We start from the raw sequence: 7,497 nt of genomic DNA, 5'->3' as shown, positions 1-7,497 counted from the left end.
AGACACAGAGGCAACACCAAAAAAACAACAAAAACAAAAACACGCAAAAAACCAAAAAAAAAAAAAAAAAAAAAAAAAAAAAAGAGTTGCCATGGTCATGGTGTCTTTTCGCAGCAATGGAACCCTAGCTAAGACACCAATGGGGACATTTAAAATTATTTCTTTGCACTCATAAATGGACATGGGAGTGCCAAGCAGACCCTCCTCTTCCCCCTCTGGCTTCCTGCTGGGTCTGAAGTGACAACACCAATCTGCCTGCTGGCTGGGAAGCTAAGAGGAAGCACAGGCAGGGATTGCCATGTCTGTAGGATGTGGGGTAGGTATGCTTCCCGGCACTTGACTGCTAGGTTCAGTCTAATGGTCATGGAACTCCTTAACCTAAAGTCATGTTGTCAGGTAGCCCTCTTTTAGCCATAGCTACAAGAGCTTCTGGTAACCTGTCTTTGCTCTTAAGACCCAGTGTGGAAATGGCTTCCCATTTATTGTTAGTTCTTTAAGGCGGCCCATCCCTTTAAAGCTATGCACAGGATTATCCGGATTTGGTTAACTGGAGTGGGAAGACTCCCTCTAAGTGTGGGTACAACTATTCTACATGCGCTGGTGTCCTAGACTGAGTAAAAGTAGAAAACAATGAGAATGAGCATCCATCTGCTTCTTTCCTCTGAAGCAATGTGGTCAGCCTTGTCAAGCCCCTGATGCCAGGTCCTGCCCACCGTGATGGACTGTCCCCTCCAGTTGTAAGAATAAACCTTGCTGTTTTTGTAAGGCTAGCTGTCCTAGTGGTAAGGAGAGTAACTAATACAGATTGCCCTTCTCTTTGCTCTCTGCTGAGCTCCTGTCGGTAACCCTACTGCTCTGAGATGCCATTGATCTCTGCAGGGACTCCGCTTACACAGGGATGAGTGTGAGCGTGTGACTGTGTGCAAATGCAGGTGCACAATGCGGAAGGCTAAACACAAACTATAAACAGAACTGTTGTGCAACTCGTCATAATTTACTCCTTCCTTTTGCCACCATAGCCTCTGGTTTCTACCATCTAGTATTCATTATTAACGTAAAAAGGTATTTAAGAAATAAATGTGATAGACTTACCAGTTGATTCTGTGAGAATGGGGCTCAGAAAGACTCAAAGCCCTCAGGCCCTGATCCTCTCAGGACAGATGTGAGCCCAGATCTACTTTGGCGGAAAGGAACTAAAGGCATTGGATGTGACTCTGTGGCTCGAGTATCACAGGGATTAAGGAGATAAACATGTCTGCAGCTTCAGATTCTGGACATGATTATAAAGAAACTAAGAAGCCCATTATCATCCCTGGGCTTAAGGGAAGGTCCTTTAACTGTGGTTGCTCCAAACTCTATCAGCCTGACTGTGCTATGACCACACAGGCGTTGAGCAGGAGTTGGAGGGCCATCCACTGTGAGCTGGGACGGGGGACAGCCTAGCAGTTCTCAACTTTTAGTATGCATAGTAGGAGCTGGGAATGTGCCTAATGCAGAGACTGTCTTTGGTGCTCACCTGTAGTCAGTTTTGTTTGTTTTTTTTTTTTTTTTTGGTCCGTCAGCTCACAAATAACGACATGGAGACTTACTATGAAAGCCAAGCCTATCACTTAGGCTTGTCCCCAACTAGCTCTTGTAACTTAAATTAACCCATTTATATTAAACTCTGTCCTATCATTTGGCATTACCTCTCCTCCATCTTGCACCTCCTGCTTCCAATCTGTGTCTCCTGGTGTCTTTGTGGCATGCCTAGATTTTCCTACTTCCTGTCTCTGCCCAGAAGTCCCTCCTATGCCTCCTGTCCAGGTATTAGCCATTCTGCTTTTTATTCCATCATCAATACACCTTCACACAGTGTAGAGATAGCCCACAACACCCACCCCACAGCTTTTGGTTGCATGAGGCTGAGACGATCCTAGGGAATCTGCATTAGAGAAGCTCCCTACCCCAAGCTTTTCGCTGCATGCCCTGCTTCCTTTCAGTGAGCAGAGGAAGGGGAAACGGAGAGGCGAAGAAAAGAGCCAGGTGGCTGAGAGGAGCAGGCATGGTCAACCTAAGCAAACCATGTCGTCACCCAGAAGGAAACCCACTGGCAGGACATCGAGCCCTCCCTGGGCTATTAGTGCTCCGGAAACCACGGGGACCCACTGGAGGCTTTGCCTGATGCGCCGTTCTTTTCCATTTCTTCTCTGATTACATTGATCCTGTACTTTTGCTGATGTTGTGACAGTCTAATTATAGACTTCTCAGCTGCTGAGCAAACAGCCAGCCCCTCTTGGTAAATCTGCCTGTTACACAAGCGCCAGCTCCGGGACACTGTCATTATGTGCAGTCAGCCCCACGAAGTGCCTTGGGCAGCGTGGACACTCACTGCTTGAGCTGGAGGCCCCAAGAGTGCCCAGGCCAGATGTGTGGTGTGTGGTGCGTGCAAGTGTTTTAAACAGATGGGGAAAACAGAGGCCCAAGCAGTGCAATGGTTGGCACCACAAGCAACAAGGAATGGAAACTGGGACTTGAGCAAGAGTTGCCTATCCAAAGTCCCCTCCCCTTTCTTTTCTTCCCCCCCTCTTCTTTTCCTTTCCCCCTCCTCTTCTTCCCACCAGGCAGCCACTAAATGCCTATTCTAAGAATTCTGAAGAGGAAAAGTACCACCTGCCCAAGAGCAGAGTATGGCAAGGTAGAGCCAGCTGGATGGCCTCCACCCCTAGAAACTTCTCAAGAATCCATTTTCCTGGCCTCAGGCTCAGACTTCAGAAACTTGTCTGCCTTGTGTCCCAGAGCCAGGAAGATGACAAGGTGCCAATTTGCCTGTACAAACCTCACAGGAGAACAAGTGTAAAGCTAGAAGGGAGAGAACATCTTCCAGGCACCACATGTGCGCTTCTTCCCTCTGGGTAACCTTCTGCTTGGGAGGCAGAACCTCCCAAGGTGAAGACAGAAACGGCAGCTAATCCACATTCTGGCTTTTGCCGACAGGGTTGATCAAATGTCTCTTCCAGCCCTAGGTTGGTGGTGATGCCATCAGGGACACTCAGACACAAATTCTGCTTACTTACCAGGTGGTATTGGGGGGCAATTACATCCATCAGTGGCAATACTTGCTGTCTAGGTGTACTGTGACTTCAAGGTATCTTTTGCACCTACCCTGAATGAAGTTTGGCTTTTAGGCCACACCCCTGGTAGCATGGTTGATGAACCAGCCTATCCAGCTGTCTTGCTGATTCTGTGGGCTCCTTAATAGCTTTTAAATAAATCACACTTTGCTTAAATCAGTCAATGTCACCTTTGAGTGCTTGTGACTAAAAACCCAGAGAAATAAGACCAGTGGATGAGCAGGAAATGACACCTGCTGGGGGAGTCAGCCACTCCCAGAAGCAGGGCTTCCTTTTTCTTTGGCAAAGGATATGGAGGCAGTAGGAGCTAATAGGGATGGGCTCCTGCATTACCAGTCTCAGCACTGGGGAAGGCGGCTGAGGGAGAGTCTAAACAGCGTGGACCCAGTGCTTGGTCATGAGATATGAAATGATCAATTAACAGTTCGCACCCGTGAATCCCTCTTTCCAGTAGGAGGGCTAAAACTTTAATCCTCAGATAAGACACAGAGGCTGTAGAAGTGAGGGCAAACACAGAAAGGTGTTGAGAATGTATCCTCCCCTGCTCTCTTGGGACTTGCTTGCCAACCTGTCCTAACAGTCAGTAATGGGATAAAAGGTTGCCGAGTTGGCAGAGGACCCTGCCCTCCCCTCCCCTTCCTCTGTAACACACAGTTCCATGAAGCAAGTCGGTAAATTCCGTCATTCTTTCTGTCTCTGGATCAGGACGTTGAGATTCAGACTGATGAAGCTATCTGTCCAAGTTTAGAGCTTGGCTAGGACAGGGCTACAAGCCACATGACTCTGTCCAATGTCCTTTTTCCAAGGACACATTTTCAGAGAGGTGGACAGAAAAAAGTATTGGAGGTGGCTAGGAAGCCGTCGGCATGGGTTGTCACCGATGATCTCTTTGCCAGGGACTTAGTCACCCTTGCTTTCTGGGCCCCATCATACCCACCCCGCCATGTCCCCTTCATGATACTTACTACTCAGCTGCAGCCCCTCCTCCACCATGCGAGGCTGTGCCTGCTGTCACAGTCAACATCAGTGATGCAGCCATCCTCCTCCCTGGTCCATCCACTCAAACAACAACATCCTCGGGTCCGTTCGTTCTGGGCATTGGTCTTCGTTAGGGTTTCTATTGCTGTGAAGAGACGCCATGACCACAGCAACTCTTATAAAGGAAAGCATTTAATTGGGGTTGGCTTACAGTTCAGAGGTTCAGTCCAATATCAGCATGATAGGAAGAATGGTGGCACGCAGGCAGACATGGTGCTGGAGAGGGAGATGAGAGTTCTACACCTGGATCTGCAAACAGTGCAAGAGAGCCAGCCACTGGGCCTGGTTGGGATTCTGAAACCTTAAAGGCCATCCCCAGTGACACACCTTTCAATAGAGCTACTCCCTATGGGTCTATGGGGGCATTTTCATCCAAACCACAAATTCCGTCCAGACTCCATTCTCTTTCTGCAATGCCAAAAAAGAAGAAAGAAAAAGAAAAAAAAGAAAGGAAGAAAAGAAGGAAGGAAGGAAGGGCAGGAAAAATTGACCTGAAGAAGCTAGAGAGGAACCAGGTTCACTGGTGAGCACTCTAGGCCTTCAGGTGGTCATTGGGAAGCCAAACCATGGTCCTTCCTGCCCCTGACTCACTGGGGTGTAGACAAAGCCTCCATATTAAAGTATGTCACACTCACTTTGTTCTTTCTTTATTCTTTGATCTATATGTAGGTAGCTCAGGTTTGCTCCGTGTGTGTGTGTGTGTGTGTGTGTGTGTGTGTGTGTGTGTGAGGGGGACATATCCATTAAGCTGTGTTCTTATTGAGGCCCGGCACACCTTTATACATATGTTAATCAAGTTGAAATCAATCATTCGAAGAGAGAGACTTAGGAGACATCTGAATAAATATTATGATGACTCACTCTGAGATAAAGTAATCAGAAATTCAAGACATGGGAAACTGATAAATCAGGGGACAAGTCTCTCACTCAACAAAGGCTGTAATGGTGGAATTTCTTTGCTTCACTGGAGCACTTAAAGTGATTTTCTTGATACATGAAGTTTCTAGGGTTATTTCTAGGGGCACCCTTGCATTTTAAAGACTGTTTTATCTGTTTCCCCACCCTCGGCTTCTCTGGACACAAACCAGCGGATTATACCAAACGAAGAAAAGTGGTCCTTGAAGCATTTTGATCGGCTGTGCACCAGTAGAGGCTGAAATCCAGCAAAAAGGCACCGGGAGTCTTGGAGGGACGGTTTAAATATCTGGTTCCAGGTCCAGTGGGCAGGACCTGGCTGCTTCCGGAGCCTCCTGCCAGCTTCAGGGTGGCGCAGTTTTATGAGGTAGAAAGAACACAGTGTACTAAAAACTAAAACAAAACTCTTCAAAATGTTTAGAAAGGCTGTAGGAATCCTAAAAAGTGAGGAAAAAATTTACACATGTGTGAATATGGTAAGTTTCTTTCCTGGGTCTGTTTCTCCCCATCTCCCCATCACAGGATTACCCAGTGTGTTCAGGAAGTCGACAAAGTGTCACCTAAGCAAAGGCCAGAGCAAACTTTAGGCTCAGAGGTCTACCTGAAGTAAGAAAGTAGAAGGGACTAACAGGAAAGAGAAGGGGCCAGCTGGGGTGGGATTGGGCCTGGCGGGGACCTGAGAGGGTGGGGACCAAAGTGTCTGACAGACATGTAGGCATGAAGTGGTGTGGTGAAAACCACTAATTTGCATGCTAACTAAAACCTAATAAGATCAATAGCTACCTCTGATGACAGTATCCATGTCAAAAGCCAAGGTAATAATTGGCCTGAGTGGTATTGAGCTGGAGCTTTGCAGAAGGTCAGGTTATTTGCTCAAGGCTTGAGACCTAATTCTCAGAAGACAAAGGCCGTTCTCTCGGTGGCTTTGGGATAGGCGGAGATTGCTTACACAGGACATAAAACTCTGAGCATTAAAGATAAGATTGATAAATTGGGCTGGTTAAAAATTAAGAAATTCTTTTAATGGGAAAATAACATTAACTTTAAACTGTAAGTCAGCCCCAGGTTGAGAGAAGGTATTTGGAACAGACATACCAGAGGACTTCTGTCAAGAATATGTAAAGAATCTGTAGAGTTCCAACAGGCAACAGAACAAATGGATTCTTCCTTCAAAGGCCATCATAATGGATGATAAGCATCTGAAAGTTGATCAGAACATTGATCGCCAGAGAAATAATGTTTGATTACAGTGAACTACATGGCCCTGTCTTTAATTTAAAAAGAAAACACTTGGGCCAGGGAGCTGGTTTAGAGGGTAAAGCTGTTTGTGGCCAAGTCTCACGACGACCTGACATTACCCCCAGATTCCACGCGGTGGAAGGAGAGAACCAATCCCAGAAGTTACCCTATGACTTCCACACACCCACTGTGGAGTGCACATCTCCCTTCAACAATAAAATGTGGTTAAAACATTTTAAACACCGCGATAGCAAACTGGTAAGTGTGGAACTTCCAAGAACCTTACAGCACTGGTGGGAACAGAGTTGGCCTCTTTAGCTTTAAAAATCTATCCATTTTTATTTCATGGTTTCAATTTAAAAAATTTTTTTCCTTTTGTCACTATTTTTATTACTCATTAATAAATATATTAAATATCTGTAAAGCTTAACATGTGTAAACTTTGTAAATCAGAAGTTCCGATCCCCAGCATGTGTTTGACAAGAATGAATGCTCCATCTACACATAGAAGAATGTCTCTAGCAACTGTGGACCATGAAAAACCTGAAGCAACCACAATGTCTACCAAACAGGAAATTGAGTACATGAATTGTTGGTTATCTAATGAATATGCAGTTGGGAAGAATGAGTCGCCGTTACATACAACAGAGAAATCTCGTAGAAAAATACTCACCCTCTATTCCACATCTAGTTCAAATACCAGTACAACTGATAGATGAAGACTGAGACCTTATTGTGGGTAGCCCTGTGAGATACTGCGTGGCAGGGGCCATGGCTAAGCTGGATTGTTCTGGGTGACAGCTCTGTGAGTATACACGCCCGTCATTCTGCTATAATAATAGACACTGTGAGACCTGACAGGGCTCACGCCATCAACAACAAAACTGACCATACGCCCTGAATGTGTGTTCAAGAACAGGGACAACCAATCTCTGTAAGTTCTCATGCTGATGTCTTATACTGGTACAGTTTCTTGGGATTCCACTCCCCTACTAGAGAAAGCCTGTACTTGGGAACTCTTCATAGCCCAGCAGGCGCTGCAGGGCACTCACGCTAGGCAAGGGTGCTGAGAGAGCAGAGGAGACCATTGGTTCAGGAAGCCGTCTTGACCACCACTTAGCCAGTAGAGGAGCAAACGAAGCTCAACAAGTGTTTATTGATGACTGATTTCTGGCTTACATAGCATCTGGCA

The sequence above is a fragment of the Alexandromys fortis genome, unplaced genomic scaffold (assembly GCF_014885135.2).
Source record: "Alexandromys fortis isolate MF-2015 unplaced genomic scaffold, M_Fortis_MF-2015_v1.1 scaffold_78, whole genome shotgun sequence".
Taxonomy (NCBI): Eukaryota; Metazoa; Chordata; class Mammalia; order Rodentia; family Cricetidae; genus Alexandromys; species Alexandromys fortis.
The sequence above is the reverse complement of the archived record's forward strand: the minus strand, read 5'-3'. Positions refer to the sequence as shown.